The sequence below is a fragment of the Haliotis rubra genome, unplaced genomic scaffold (genome assembly GCF_003918875.1).
Source record: "Haliotis rubra isolate DU_JTF1 unplaced genomic scaffold, ASM391887v1 Scf139, whole genome shotgun sequence".
Classification (NCBI taxonomy): domain Eukaryota; kingdom Metazoa; phylum Mollusca; class Gastropoda; order Lepetellida; family Haliotidae; genus Haliotis; species Haliotis rubra.
This window is the reverse complement of record NW_025765325.1, coordinates 173,055-189,114: the sequence shown is the minus strand read 5'-3', so window position 1 is coordinate 189,114 and position 16,060 is coordinate 173,055. Positions and strand designations below refer to the sequence as shown.

The window sequence follows — 16,060 nt, the reverse complement described above, 5'->3', positions numbered from 1 at the left end:
ACTAATTGATTTGCATTTACTGGAATTACCCAGCCAGGTTCGAAGCTTAGTACGCGCGGTGTGGAGAATGATTACACCGTTCTCCCCGAGTTGAGTTATTCGTCTGCTCGATAGATGTTGTTTCAAAGCCGCTGCAAGATTTCGTTTGTACGTCTTAGATGACGTCATAGACATGTATTTGTTAATTACGTAAATTGATTGACATAATTACACCCATATATTTGTGAAAATCGAAATTATATATTCTTTTGTTAAATCTGGAAATGCTAAAACACAGGGAAGGAAGCACGGGAAAATCGATATGCGAGATTTTGTTTTGGGTTGAAAGGCGTGTTTCGGGTAATTTAAAAAGTAGTGTGTGGTGTAGTGGGGAGAGGGTGAAGAGACGGGGGAAGGGGATTGCCTGACGGTAGTTGCTTTTAGGCTGTACTGAATGCTAAGCCCATGGATGTATAGTACATGTAATTCTATCCTTTAAAGAGCCAAGTTTAGATAAGAGAACAAAGGATGCCAGTCTGTTACAGGAATATTTATATTTTTTAGAAATCCTGTTTTAAACTATTAATTATTACCTTACAGATTTGTGCAAGTCTAGGCCATCTGCACAGTCAACACTTCTCTCACCGGGTACCCCTTCTCCCATTGTCTCCTTGACCACTGGTCACCAGGTGTTAGCACACAATTGTTCTCCTAGCCTTTGTCTGGTTAAGACGGCCATCTGGTCATCATGCGGTCATCATGCGGTCATCGTTCCAGGTTTATTATTCCTTATTTCACGCCATGCTTAATCAGTATAATGACCACATGTCCAAAAATTCGGCCAAAATGTACCTGTTTAACGAAACTTTCCAAATTCAGTTGGTCAATACCAAGATTAGTGAGTGAGTGAGTGAGTTTAGTTTTACGCCGCTTTTGGCAATATTCCAGCAAAATCACGGCGGGGAACACCAGAAATGGGCTTAACACATTGTACCCACGTGGGGAATCGAACCCGGGTCTTCGGCGTGACGAGCGAACGCTTTAACCACTAGGCTACCCCACCGCCGCCAATACCAAGATTAAGAAATAGAACCATAACAAATAACCGGCTATGTCGAAGCCTGTATATTGTATTTCAACATTGGGTTGTGAGCAGGAGTGAGTGAGTTAAAATTTCATACATTCATTCATCCGACCATCCAACACTTCTCATATGGCTGACGTAAACTCGACAATTTCTCCAACACTTAACGTTACCAGTAATGGAGTTTATAAAAGTTATAGGTATGATTACACATTGCCATTTAGAAATTGGTCACATGTAGCATACATGCATGTTATATTTGGGATTACACTTTCTTAGCAAAGTAAAAATTCTAGTACTTTTGTTGGGTTGAGTCCGAACGGAATACGAAACCACACCCTCAGGGTCAAGCAGCTATTCGCCAGCACACAAAGTCAGCCGACTAACCCGCTCAGCCACCGCGACTTCCACATACATACACCAGGTTTTTTAGGATAACACCTACGGGTATAATGGAACAGTCCACTGTCAAGTAGAGTAGAGTAGGGTGTGCCTGAAACAGGTTCGTTACTGAGAAGTTTGATTGTGGGTAAATAGAACTTTATTGTGATTAAGTGGTAATCAGTCTTCTCTTCTCCAACTTGTTTTTACTATCAATTATTATCGAATATAAACTGTGTAATATGTCACTGAGGGGTGTGATTGTGTTTATTGATTGAAACATGTTTTATTCATTCAAGAAAAGGATTGGACACAAGTTATTTAGCCTAGAAAAAGCCTCTCCCAATAATAGGATACGTACAACAGTAGTTAACTGAGAAAACGTTTTGTTTGAGAGATATACAATGTAGATATGTATATATTTGAAAATATTCTGGTTTTCAGCAATTGAGGGACCTGGCCATGTAAGATAAGACTAATACCAAGCAGTGTTATAATTTTAGCAATACTTTCTAAAGATTGAATAGTATACAACGGACATTCAAGGAAGTATTGAAAAACACTCCACATCCCACATTGACATGATGCGGCATTTTTTATATGTACATGTATTCTAAATAAATTATAATTATAAGTGTACTCATTATATATCTTAATCTTGTGTGCACAGCATTTAACTTCCTTATTCCATATGAATAATATTTAAATAGGTTCACATTTTTCTTTAAACGATGCAACAGAGTCGCAATTTCTAATAGCTAAGGGAATATTATTCCACGTTTCACCTGCTGATGGAATACAATGAAGCGTTACAGCGGTTATCAACATTCAAATGAATGTTTTTTCGACCATCTTTCAAAGTAAATAACATAGCTCCAGTTTTTTTCATGTGTTTTTATTTGGACTATTCAACTGTAATGTGTAGGTAACAGGTAGTGGCTAATCTGTTCATTGAACCGTAAATGTTGTTGCTTTAGGGCGTCTGCGAACTGCCTGTCTGCGTAATGGGAGGACACCATACACTACATACATACACACACCAGTCAACAGACACACCGCACACACACCAGTCAACAGACACACCACACACACACCAGTTAACAGACACACCGCACACACACCAGTCAACAGACACACCACACACACACCAGTTAACAGACACACCGCACACACACCAGTCAACAGACACAACACACATACGCCACACACATACACACACACACCAGTCAACAGACACACCACACATACGCCAGACACACACCAGTCAACACACATACGCCACACACACCAGTCAACAGACATACATACACACACCAGTCAACAGACACACCACACATACGTCACACACACACACACACCAGTCAACAGACACACCACACATACGCCAGACACACCAGTCAACAGACACACCACGCATACGCCCACACACCAGTCAACAGACACCACGCATACGCCACACACACACACACACCAGTCAACAGACACACACCACACCACACATACGCCAGACACACACCAGTCAACACACATACGCACACCACCACACACACAGACACACACCAGTCAGACAGACACACACACCAACACACACACCAGTCAACAGACACACCACACACACGCCAGACACACACCAGTCCACACACATACGCCAGACACACCAGTCAACAGACACACAGTCAACAGACACACACACACCAGTCGACACACCAATAATCAACACACACACCAGTCAACAGACACCACGCCACACGTCCACACACCACACACACACACAGTCATACACACCACACACCAGTCAACAGACACACCACAGACACACATACGCAGACACACACACACCAGTCAACACACATACACCATACATACACACTAACACACCAGTCAACAGACAACAACACACAGACGCAACAGACACACACCAGTCAAAAGACACACCACACCAGTCAACGCCAGTCAACAGACACACCACTACCATCCACTCATCAACAGACACACACCACACACACCATCAAAAGACCACCAATATCAACGCACAACAGCAAGATCACACCACACGCCACAATACCACCACACACCACACACACCAATCAACAGCACATACATACACACACCAGTCAACAACATACGCTACACACACCAGTCAACAGACATACATACACACACCAGTCAACAGACACACCACACACACGCCAGACACACACCAGTCCACACACATACGCCAGACACACCAGTCAACAGACACACCACGCATACGCCACACACACCAGTCAACAGACACCACGCATACGCCACACACACACACACACACACACACACACACCAGTCAACAGACACACCACACATACACATACGCCACACACACACTAGTCAACACACATACACCATACACACACACACCAGTCAACAGACACAACACACAGACGCCACAGACACACCCACCCACACACCAGTCAACAGACACAGCACTCACCACACATCCACCATATCAACGCACACCTACAAGATCCACCACGCACGCCATACCTACGCACACGCAGCACACAGCACACCACGCACATACACAGTCACCATCACACACACACAACACAGAGCACACACACACAGACACACACCACAGATATATATATATATATATACACGCGCGCACACACACAACCACACACACACACACCACACACCACCACCACTACACACCAATCGGAATTCTCACTTGGAAAGAACAGATGATCTCCCTGTCCTACATTACTCCTACGAAGAACATGGGACTTGTCACATTACGCCTGTCTTGCCATCATAAGGTCGTAGTCAAAGAGTATCATCAAGACTAAAAACCACACCACAAAAACTAGGTATGATTTAACTGGCACGTTAAAATATAACCCTTGACAGAAGGAAAATATGTGGCCTTCCTGAGTGAATGTGTTACTGACACAGTCAATGACTAAAATCTGTCTTGAAAAACAATCCAATGCCTAATAATACGGTAACACAAGCTAGGACACATCTGTCGCTTGGTCTTAGCCTTTTGTCCTAGAACCAGCTGGCACCTACGTCTTCGATTGCCGGCACAATCATCTGCAGACGACGTGCTGGCGTACAATAGACACACTCTCCCACTTATCCCCACACTACCACGCTGTCTTACAGAGATATCGATTTAACATCCCCGTCTGGTTTTAGGCTATATTAACCACACGTACTTGAACCGTCTTAAATGGCGAATGAGATTGTTAGAACATTATCAGAACATATTGAATGTGTCAGTGCAGTTAGATTCTATAGTTTCAGTTCAACGTCCATCGGAAAGTTTATTAGCTGTAGGAGCGGGTGTTGTAATAAATTTTAAACGTCAAATTGACCTATTGGACGCTCACACCTGTTGTAGCGCAGGGTGTTGTCTGATGGGCGTACGTTTCTTCCGCTCTCGGATCCTAGAAGTGAGTGAGTGTGGTTTTAGGCCGCTTTTTAGCAGTATACTAGTATAACAACGGGGGGATACCAAAAATGGGCTTCAAACGTCGTACCCAGTTTGGAAATTGAACCCGGGCTTTCGGGGTGACGAGCGAACGCTTAACCACAAGGCTACCCCACCGCCGTCTGCAAAATCACGTCGGGGACACCAAAATAGGTTTCGCACGTTGTACCATATGGAGAATCGAACCCGGGTCTTCGTCGTGACGAGAGAACGCTTAAACCACTAGACTACCCATCCGCATGTCGCATGAAAGAAAAGAAAGCTGGTAAGATACGAGACAAAAAGCGTCTCCCTCAAAGTCGAGATCAACAGTAACCGTTTAAAGTCTGATGGAAACCTTTGAATATGACGTTGGACCTGTCTACCAAAGCACGCTTTCATAACGACTGCTTAAGATCTAATTGTAAGCATGGCTCAAGGTGTTGCCTAGCTGACGCCTGGGTAATTCCAGAAAGACAACTGAAAGGCAGATTTAGGTCACGAACATAGTGTCTAACATATCGTCACTGGGTTATGAGAAGCTTTGTTGCCACAAAATGGCGTCTTGAGAAAGGGAGGTAACTCCGACCGGATTCAGGAAGGACAGGTACTCGAGGGTTAGGAGTTAGTGAGGGTTATATCATCAGGTATAGAATGGTATGTCAGTTTAATATGGCAGATGAAGGAGAATTCAGGCGTTTACCACCTGCATGAAACCCAGGAACAGTGTTTTGGTGATGACAAACCTGGATTTTGCAATCTGAAATTCGAAACCTCGATTGGCCTGTCTAAGGGACACAACGGTACATAGCGAATCGGAGTGAGTGAGTTTAGGTTAACGCCGCACTCAGCAATATTCCAGCTATATGGCGGGGGTCTGTAAATAATCGAGTCTGGACCAGACAATCATGTAATCAACAGCGTGAGCATCGACCTACGCAATTGGGATACGATGACATGCGTCAGCGAGTTTGACCACCCGATCCCGTTAGTCGCCTCTTACGACAAGCATGGGTTACGGAAGTCCAGTTCTATCCCGGAGCGCCTTAGTCTGCAGTGTAAAATGTGACCGATCCCCAGTTAGCCGCTCGAAATGTATTCGCGTACCTGAACTTTAATAAAATAATTTTTGATACAAATCAAAGATTTGATTGTCAACTGACTACGTAACCTAAAGTTTGTTTTTAACCGCGTTTTGCAATCTTTTGCCCTTACAGGTGACTGCAGTATGCAAAGACGTTGGTAAAAACACCATACGGTGTGAAGTCGCTAACGCATTCTAATTGGCCGTTGATGCACGTTTTGACCAATCAGAGAAGAGGAACGAACGCATACCCTGGAGTTGAAATTTGATAGGCTTCCGTAATGGACAGGCGATAAGTGGTGTCCGATCGATTTTAATTAATACTTGACAAATATAGAACAAATGAATCACGGATCAATACCAGGGACTTCTACCAAGGTGCCGATGGCTCTTAATATAGTATATGTTACGACAAATTCGATTTTGACAAAGATATTGGCTGACGTAATTTGTTTATATGGATACATATCTACGGGGATTAACTCATATCACAGCCAATTTGTACACACGAAAAAACATTGATTGCTGCACATGCTAGATGTCGTGAGTGAGTGAGTGAGCATGGTTTTACGCCGCTTTTAGCACTATTCCAGCAACATCACGGCGGGGGACACCAGAAACTTCACACATTGTACCCATGTGGGAAATCGAACCCGGGTCTTCGGTGTGTCAGTGTGACAGCTTGAAGTACAGGTGTGTGTGTGTGTGTGTTGAAGTACAGGTGTGTGTGTGTGTGTGTGTGTGTGTGTGTGTGTGTGTGTGTGTGTGTGTGTGTGTGTGTTTCGAGGAAAAGAGTGTAATATCACGATCCTTCCAGTGATATTCCACGATCGAGGCCACCAGAAATGGGTTACACGCACTGTACCAATGTGGGAATCGAACCCACACCTTCAGTGTCTCGAACGAACGATTTAACCGTTGTGCTACCTCAATGCGCCAGTCTTACTTGAAAATATATATTTTGATAGCAATGTTTCGAAATTTGTCTGACATATAACAATATATAAACGCCACACAAGATGAACTCATGATATTTTCGTATTCGGGAAATTATTTCATCTTTCGAGGAGCTTATTCGGAATATTTCCTCTTATTTCAAGAAAGGAAATGAATACCGATGACGGCAAATACCGATTAACAACAAACTGTATATCAACCGAACGTTCTACTTCTTCGGTACACACTTACACACCGGTTGTAACCTACATATTCAGATGTACAAACATACACGCATGTGTCACATGGCACTGGTTGGCGAATGTGTTTTGTTTAGGCACCGTAATCTGTCCAGATCTCGAAGATGAAATGACAAAGTAAGAATTTCACAGTACCTTCATGGCGTCTCCTGTGAGTTCGTCAGTACGAGCTACTTGTGAGCGCGTGGAGCACACACGGAAGATACTATTGTGTGTAACAACAGCCGCTGATTCGTCAACACAACGAGTCTCGGTGAAACAGATGTCAGCTTCCTTCATTCATAGTTTCAGTACTTACCGTGCATTGAATATTGAGATGAAAAAGAACAGAACACGCTAAACCCAATTCGTGTGTTTTCACAGTGCCATGTGACTTTTTATATATTTCAACATTTGTTAATTTTGATAAATATTTTAAAGTATTGACTTAAAAATGCAGGCCATTGATTTGGGTTTCTTCTTTCGGGTTCAGAATTGTCACGTTCTGGCATATTTTCTGAACATACAGTTTTGTAAAGGCTTTGGAGAAGTACCAGTTCAATGGGTGATGTGACAACTAAATCAATAATCGAACTGCCTGGTGGCACTAAGTTTTGCTTTGTTTCAACTGAGACGCTCTGAACCCTTTCATTTACTGAGTGAAGATAGAGTTGGCTTATGGAGTTTTATTTCTTTTTGCAGGCCGAAACCGAAACATTGCATTAAACAAATCTTCGTCAGTTCTACATCTTCTGAAAAGAAGATTGCTAATTAGTTTAGTGAGTGAGTGTATATGGTTTTACGCCGCTTTTATCAATATCACGGCGGGTGGTCTTCAAACATTGTAGCCATGTTGGAAATCGAACCCGGGTCTTCAGTGTGACGAGCGAACGCTTTAACGACTAGGCTACCCAACCGCCCCTATTTGGTTTAGTAAAACGTGAGGTTTATTTGTCAAGAGCAGTCGTTGTAACGTTCTTGTTTTCTACCCAAAACCGAACTGTGTCCGCAACTTTACTAGTCCGGACACCTCACTAAACTGGATACAATAATAATCCGAAAACCTCAACAAACCGGAATCTCAGTTGTCCGGGCGTTCAGGTAGCCCCGTAGCTTCAGTAGTATAGAAGACAAAACGGACGGGAATAAAGACTGAGCTTCAACAGAGCGGACACCTCAGTAGCCCGGACAATCAGATATAGTGTCCTGGCTTCAGTAGTACCGAAGTCAACATCAAACACATAATAGCCACCTTTAAACACACAGTAGCCAGATTCACAGAATAGTCACCTTTAAACACACAGTAGCCAGATTCACATAATAGCCACCTTGAAACACACAGTAGCCAGATTCACATAATAGCCACCTTGAAACACACAGAGCCACATTCACATAATAGCCACCTTGAAATACACAGTAGCCAGATTCACATGATAGCCACCTTTAAACACACAGAGTCAGATTCACATAATAGCCACCTTTAAACACACAGAGCCAGATTCACACAATAGCCACCTTAAAACACACAGAGCCACATTCACATAATAGCCACCTTTAAACACACAGTAGCCAGATTCAAACACACAATAGCCACCTTTAAACACACAGTAGCCAGATTCAAACACACAATAGCCACCTTCAAACACAAAATAGTCACAGCCATCTTAAAACACACAAAAGTCACCTTCAAACACATACAAGCCAGATTCAAACACAAAATAGCCACGTTTAAACACAATATCCACCTTTAAACACAAACAGGTTCCCTGAGAATACATGGCACATACCTGGGCACCTCAGAACATCGCCCTGTCGTCTTCACGATGTTCTCGTACCACCCGCTGTATCTCTCCTGCCTCCGCTGGTAAGACTTTTGAGAGTTCACTTTCAAGATGAAGCCAATTAAAATTAATTATTAACTGCACGCTTGTCAAAGATGTAACATGAGATGTACATGACTAGATGCTTCCTAGCAACAGAAGCCAGTAACGGGAAAAGGTAGTGTTACTAGCGAGTTGTTACAAGCAGAGTTAGGTAGGGTGTTATCGATTTACAGAGATTGTCAGTAATATCGCAAATACATTTCGCTATGATTATGGTACAATCCTGCTGATCACAATATCCCTACGAAGATGGAAAATTCATTTCAATAATGCGATTAGGGCTGGTGCTATGGCGGTCGAGAGACAGAGATAATTATTATCATTATACCAAGAGACGTATGAAGGACTTGTATGGTTGAGCTCATTAGTGTACCAGTAACCTTGGTTACGAGGGTTGTGTTAGTGTGGTATTAGTTCATATAGAAGGATCAATGAGACTGTATCGGTAAAGTTTACATATCATATCAGTAGGCCATATAAATGATATCAATGATACTGTATCAGTTCAAGTAAAGGTATCAGTGATATTGTATCAGTTCATGTAAATGTTTCAGTGATATTGTATCAGTTCGTGTAAATGTTTCAGTGATATTGTATCAGTTCGTGTAAATGTATCAACGATATTGAATCACTTCGTGTAAAGGTATCAATGATATTGTATCAATTCGTGTAAAGGTATCAATGATATTGTATCAGTTCGTGTAAAGGAATCAGTGATACTGTATCAGTTCGTGTAAAGGTATCAGTGATATTGTATCAGTTCGTGTAAAGGTATCAATGATATTGTATCAGTTCGTGTAAAGGTATCAACGATATTGTATCAGTTTGTGTAAAGGTATCAATGATATTGTATCAGTTCGTGTACAGGTATCAGTGATACTGTATCAGTTCGTGTAAAGGTATCAGTGATACTGTATCAGTTCGTGTAAAGGTATCAGTGATACTGTATCAGTTCGTGTAAAGGTATCAATGATATTGTATCAGTTCGTGTAAAGGTATCAGTGATACTGTATCAGTTCGTGTAAAGGTATCAATGATACTGTATCAGTTCGTATCCAGTTCATGTAAATGTATCAAATCAGTTCGTGTAAAGGTATCAAGTGATACTGTATCAGTTCTGTATCAGTTTTGTGTAAAGGTATCAGTGATACTGTATCAGTTCGTGTAAAGGTATCAGTGATATTGTATCAGTTCGTGTAAAGGTATCAGTGATATTGTATCAGTTCATGTAAAGGTATCAGTGATACTGTATCAGTTCGTGTAAAGGTATCAGTGATATTGTATCAGTTCGTGTAAAGGTATCAGTGATACTGTATCAGTTCATGTAAAGGTATCAGTGATACTGTATCAGTTCGTGTAAAGGTATCAGTGATACTGTATCAGTTCGTGTAAAGGTATCAGTGATACTGTATCAGTTCATGTAAAGGTATCAAGTGATACTGTATCAGTTCATGTAAAGGTATCAGTGATACTGTATCAGTTCATGTAAAGGTATCAGTGATACTGTATCAGTTCATGTAAAGGTATCAGTGATACTGTATCAGTTCGTGTAAAGGTATCAGTGATACTGTATCAGTTCGTGTAAAGGTATCAGTGATACTGATAGTTCATGTAAAGGTATCAGTGATCAGTGTATCAGTTCATGTAAAGGTATCAATGATACTGTATCAGTTCGTGTAAAGGTATCAAGTGATACTGTATCAGTTCGTGTAAAGGTATCAATGATACTGTATCAGTTCATGTAAAGGTATCAATGATACTGTATCAGTTCGTGTAAAGGTATCAATGATACTGTATCAGTTTGTAAAGGTATCAATGATACTGTATCAGTTCATGTAAAGGTATCAATGATACTGTATCAGTTCGTGTAAATGTATCAATGATACTGTATCAGCCCGTGTAAATGTATCAGTGATTCTGTATCAGTTCATGTAAATGTATCAATGATACTGTATCAGTTCGTGTAAAGGTATCAGTGATTCTGTATCAGTTCGTGTAAAGGTATCAGTGATTCTGTATCAGTTCGTGTAAATGTAAAGGTATCAATGATACTGTATCAGTTCGTGTAAAGGTATCAATGATACTGTATCAGTTCGTGTAAATGCATCAGTGATTTTGTGTCATTTCATGTAATTCTTCTGGCCCATTATCTCATAAAATTATTCCCTTATCTTAATATCATCATTCAAACAATATTTAAAATACACGAATTTCCTTACAATATAACGTCCGAAAATAGTACCTTAACAGTAGCAAGACTTATATAAACAAAATGTTAAAAATCGATTTCTTATATTAATATTCAAAATCACATGAGATACACCTGAAAATATTTTAAACATCGATTCCCAGGCGTTAACCAAAACCATGTGATTACATTGGGAATATGCATTATCTGGGAAAATATCTGTATGACATGCTGAATGTGAGCGTAGGCGTCGCGTCGCGTCGCGTCACCGTCACGTCACAGTCGCCCATCAACGCTACAGATGTCAGCAATCACATTTCTTTAAGACGGAATCCACGTGCACCTCTTGATCAGCATACCACGGATATAGCCTCAGATCGATACTCCGCTGTGCCAGCAAAGGCTTCTGCAGACTGGAATCTATCGATCTGACCCCCACGTGGGAACCATGGGGTCCCTGATGAGGGCGAGGGAGGGAATTGGGATGATGCCAGCCGCTGCGGATGTATCAGGGGAGGATATAGCTGTGGAAGTGATATTAGATCGTAAACATGGGAGGTTTAAAATAGCCTGTTGGAAAAGTGGAGGGTTTGTGTGAGTGTATATGTGTATAGAACAAGTATATATGGATGACAACTTCTTTTATTGTAAAGCACGACGTTTCGATACAGGTTCTTGTATCGTTTTCAAGTGAGAATTCTTGTATCGTTTTCAAACGAGAATTCTTGAACCTGTATCGTTCTAGAAAAAAGGAGGGTCAGGAACCTGTTCTATCTGACTTCCAATCGAAGGGCGGTGGGGTAGCCTAGTGGTTAAGAATTCGTCACGCCGAAGTTCGATTCATGGGCCATATATAGCCCATTTCTGGTTGTTGATATGCTGGAATACTAAAAGCGGCGTAAAACCCAACTCCTTACTCACTCCAACTTCTAAAATGCCACTCAAAGATGTATATGTGTAGGTGCGTGCGTGCGTGCGTGCGTGCGTGCGTGCGCGTGTTTGTGGAGGGTGAGTCATTTTAATGCGACATATAAAAAACAGCATATACATGTATGTTAACATGCAATGTCCTATGTCCCGTTATTGATAAAACATTTTACGAAAAAGGAAATTCATTGTTTATAGATTTTTATCATATACCTGCATATCCGAGAGTATCTTTCTGTTTGTGACGCAGAGCGGAAGACGTCATGATAAGCTGTGGTTGTGTTGGTGGTGCGACTCTGGGAATGACCGCCCAATATACTCAATGATGTGAACGTGTTTATCATGCTCTTGTAGGTGTATATAATGGTATATATAATACTCTTTGAGGTGTATTGGGTGCCCTCTTAATAGGTGTGTATGATGCCTTTATAAGTGTATACGATGCCCTTGTAAGTTTATATAATACTTTTCTTAGTGTATATGATGTCCTTTTAAGGTAATGTAATGGTCTTCTTAATGTGTGAGTGAGTGGGTGAGTTTGGTTTAGTTTTACGCCGCTTTGAGCAATATTGCAGCAATATCACGGCGGGGATCCATACCAGACATGGGCTTCACACATTGTGAGGTGAGGTGAGGTGAAATTGGGTTTAACGTCATTCTCGAGAATATTTCGCTCATATGACGACGTGCATGCGTGTGTATGTGTATGTGCGGCTGCTTGTACTAGCCCAGACTGAAGCTGGTTTTATAGTGCTAGACCACTGAGATACCATGCCGCAGAGAAGCATGAATACCCCACTCAGACACATTATACTGACTCCGAGCCGACCAGTCCTTGTTGTACCCATTAATGCCGAGCGCCAGGCAGGGACCAACAAGTACCATATTTTAACGTCTTTTGGTATGACGCGGTCGGGGATCGAACCCGCGACCTTCCGCTCTCCGGGCGGACGCTCTAACCACTACACCACGGAGGCGGTCTTCACACATTGTACCCATGTTGGGATCTTTTTAGTGTATATAATGCTTGCCCTTTCAAGTTTATATAATGCTTTTCTCAGTGTATATGATGTCCTTTTAAGTTTGTATAATGCTCTTCTTAGTGTACATGATGCCTCTTTATGTGTTCGTGATGTCTGTGCTCCCCTTCAAAGTTTATGCGTTCCAAGTTTTACGCCGCACCCATCAATATTCCAGCTATATGGCGGCGGTCTGTAAAATAATAGAGTCGGGACCAGACAATCCAGTGATCAACATCATGAGCATCGATCTACGCAACTGGGATACGATGACATGTGTCAACAAAGTCAGCCTGACCACCCGATCCCGTTAGTCGCCTCTTACGACAAGCATGGTTACTGAAGATCAGTTGTACCTCGGATCTTCACGGGTATCCTAATGTTGTCGGCTTGTAGTAGTTTGCCCTCTATTCATCATTACACAAATGTGATTAGAAATGATACAATTGATCGAGAGTAAAATTTTGTTATGCGTGGCGGTAAAAACGCTCTTCAACATGAAATTAAACCCAGTGAACCAATTGCATGCTTCTGTAACACATGAATATCATTAATAACAATTACTAGGGCAACATTAATTTTAGCCCTTATTAACATAACTGTCGAGCCTTGCCGCACGAATGACGTCACAAAGCGGCGGTATTTCTTGCGCGAGCTGACACAGGTCGAGGTTACCAAGTTTACACGCCAGAGTTGATCACAGCTGATGTTGCAAACTGGAAACGTTGCGAGGCAGCTGCTGCTAAGAAGCATCACGGTTTACATTAAATGAAATATTCACTTGTCGCGTCTATTCATGTATAACTGTGTGGCGGAAACTGAGGATCGAGAATAGCTGCTCGGAGCTCACCCACAGTAACGTTGCAAGAGTTACGTCCCCTTGTATGTTCGTTGAATGAAAGACGTATTTGTTTGTTGTTTAATGCTGCATTCGGCAATATTCCAGCTAAATGGCGGTGGTCTGTTCATAATCGAGTCTGGACCAGACAATCTAGTGATCAACAGCATGAGCATCGATTTACGCCATTCAGCTGCGATGACATGTGTCAGCGAGCCTGATCACCCTATCCCGTTAGTCTCCTCTTACGACAAGATGGTTTGCTGAAGATCAATTCTAACCCGGATCTTCGCGGGTCGAATGAAAGAAGCAATTTATTGCGATCCGTTTGAGAACCGCGAACGGCCCACGTTAACCCTATTGAACAAACTATTAACCCGAGTTAACCTCGAATGACCAATGTTAACTTGTGTTAACTTATTGACCTCATACACCGGTTAACTATGCGTATACCAACTGACCCTGCAGGCGGCACTCTGGTTGCAACCTGCAAGTGACGTCATCGAGAAAGAATTTTTTGGAATCATTTGTTCATGAACAAAATAATTTTGATGAATATATTTAACTCCGTATTGATTGTATATTCATTCTGGTATTCGTCATTGGTATTTATTTTACGATTGTTTATTAAACAGCAAACTAACAGGTCTCTGACTTGGTTTATACCTGTCGTCGTGTCCCAACTGCACATGTCGATGTTCATGACATCAATCACCAGATTGTTTGACTCAATTGTTTACAGACTGTCGTCATATAGCTGGGAAATGTAAAACAACAACAAACAAACAAAAATAACAGCAAAAAAACCTTGCACATATCATTAACTTGTTTCATTGGTGTGCGTGCATACGTGTTATTTTAAACTTTCGTGCGGATTATATATATTAAATAGAACAGGTACAGCGACAGGTAATGGGACACTTGTTTATTTCTCGTAGTTGTATGTTACAGACGTACGTACGCGTATGCACGCACGCAGGCACCTCACACACGTACGCACGCAGGTAAACTTACGCAGACAGACAGCAAGATGAACAGGAACAAGGCCTTTACATCATATTTTAGTTTGGTTATGTAAATGTAGGTTATTTTGCCATGTCTTACAAATGCCTTTTTATCTCATTTTGAATTTTAAGTATTTCTACAATAATTTTAAGTTTTAAAATGAGCATGATACAAACACGAATGTGACATCTTATTTAGCCACATTTCAGGGTCAGATGAATTAACAATCAATAAAAGTTCTGTAAAGAAGCGTCAACATGACGTCAACAATGACATTCTTTGACGTCATTTACAATGACATCATAATGAACAGCACGTTATTCATGGGTACCCAGAATAAAGTTTGATAACTGTCTTTGGAGCTAATATTATTGACTTTTACTCCCGCTAGATTCACAACCGAATATTTTGCCAACATAATTTTATTGAAAAAGGATATTTTATGTTCCCTTCTTCCATTATGTGATGAAATACACCACGTATGAATTTTTGCTTTATTCATTGTGAGTGAGTGAGTTTGGTTTTACGCCGATTTTAGCAATATTCCAGCAACATCACGGCGGGGGACACCAGAAATGGGCTTCACACAATGTAGTACCCATGTGGGGATTCGAACCCGGGTCCTCGGCGTGACGAGCCAACGCTTTAACCACTAGGCTACCCCACCGCCCCTTATTCATTGTGACCCTATCAGTCTTCCAACAGTTAACGAAAAAAGATATCTTGAATAGCATCAAATAAAATATAAAAAATACAAAACCCCACGACACTATTTTAACATTTTGGGTTGAAATTAGTATTTATTAATTCAGTGTGGCCTTTCAGTGAATCATAAATACTGTTGTAAGAGTCATTGATAGTTCACTGACTGTCATTTTAACCAGGCAAAACCTGATAGATTGTAGAACAATGTAGCCTTTACATCTGACTAATCAGGTCAAGATCTACAGCTGAATGGTCTCCATGGCAATGTTTTCCCTAGCTTCTCTTGGTATTCACGTGCCTGTCAAAAAAGCGACTAAATTGTGGATTGGATGTCGTGA

At 41.5% G+C, this 16,060-nt stretch overlaps 1 protein-coding gene across 1 annotated transcript in view; it reads right to left on the bottom strand.

Annotated features, from left to right (window-relative positions):
• Nucleotides 1–9,074, bottom strand: part of LOC124268533 (fatty acid desaturase DES3-like) — a 29,548-nt gene extending 20,474 nt beyond the window's left edge. Inside the window, exon 1 of the mRNA XM_046703522.1 lies at nucleotides 8,945–9,074. The gene's annotated coding sequence lies outside the window, so the exon portion shown is untranslated. The remainder of the gene's footprint in view (nucleotides 1–8,944) is intronic.
• Between the last annotated feature and the right edge of the window lie 6,986 nt (nucleotides 9,075–16,060).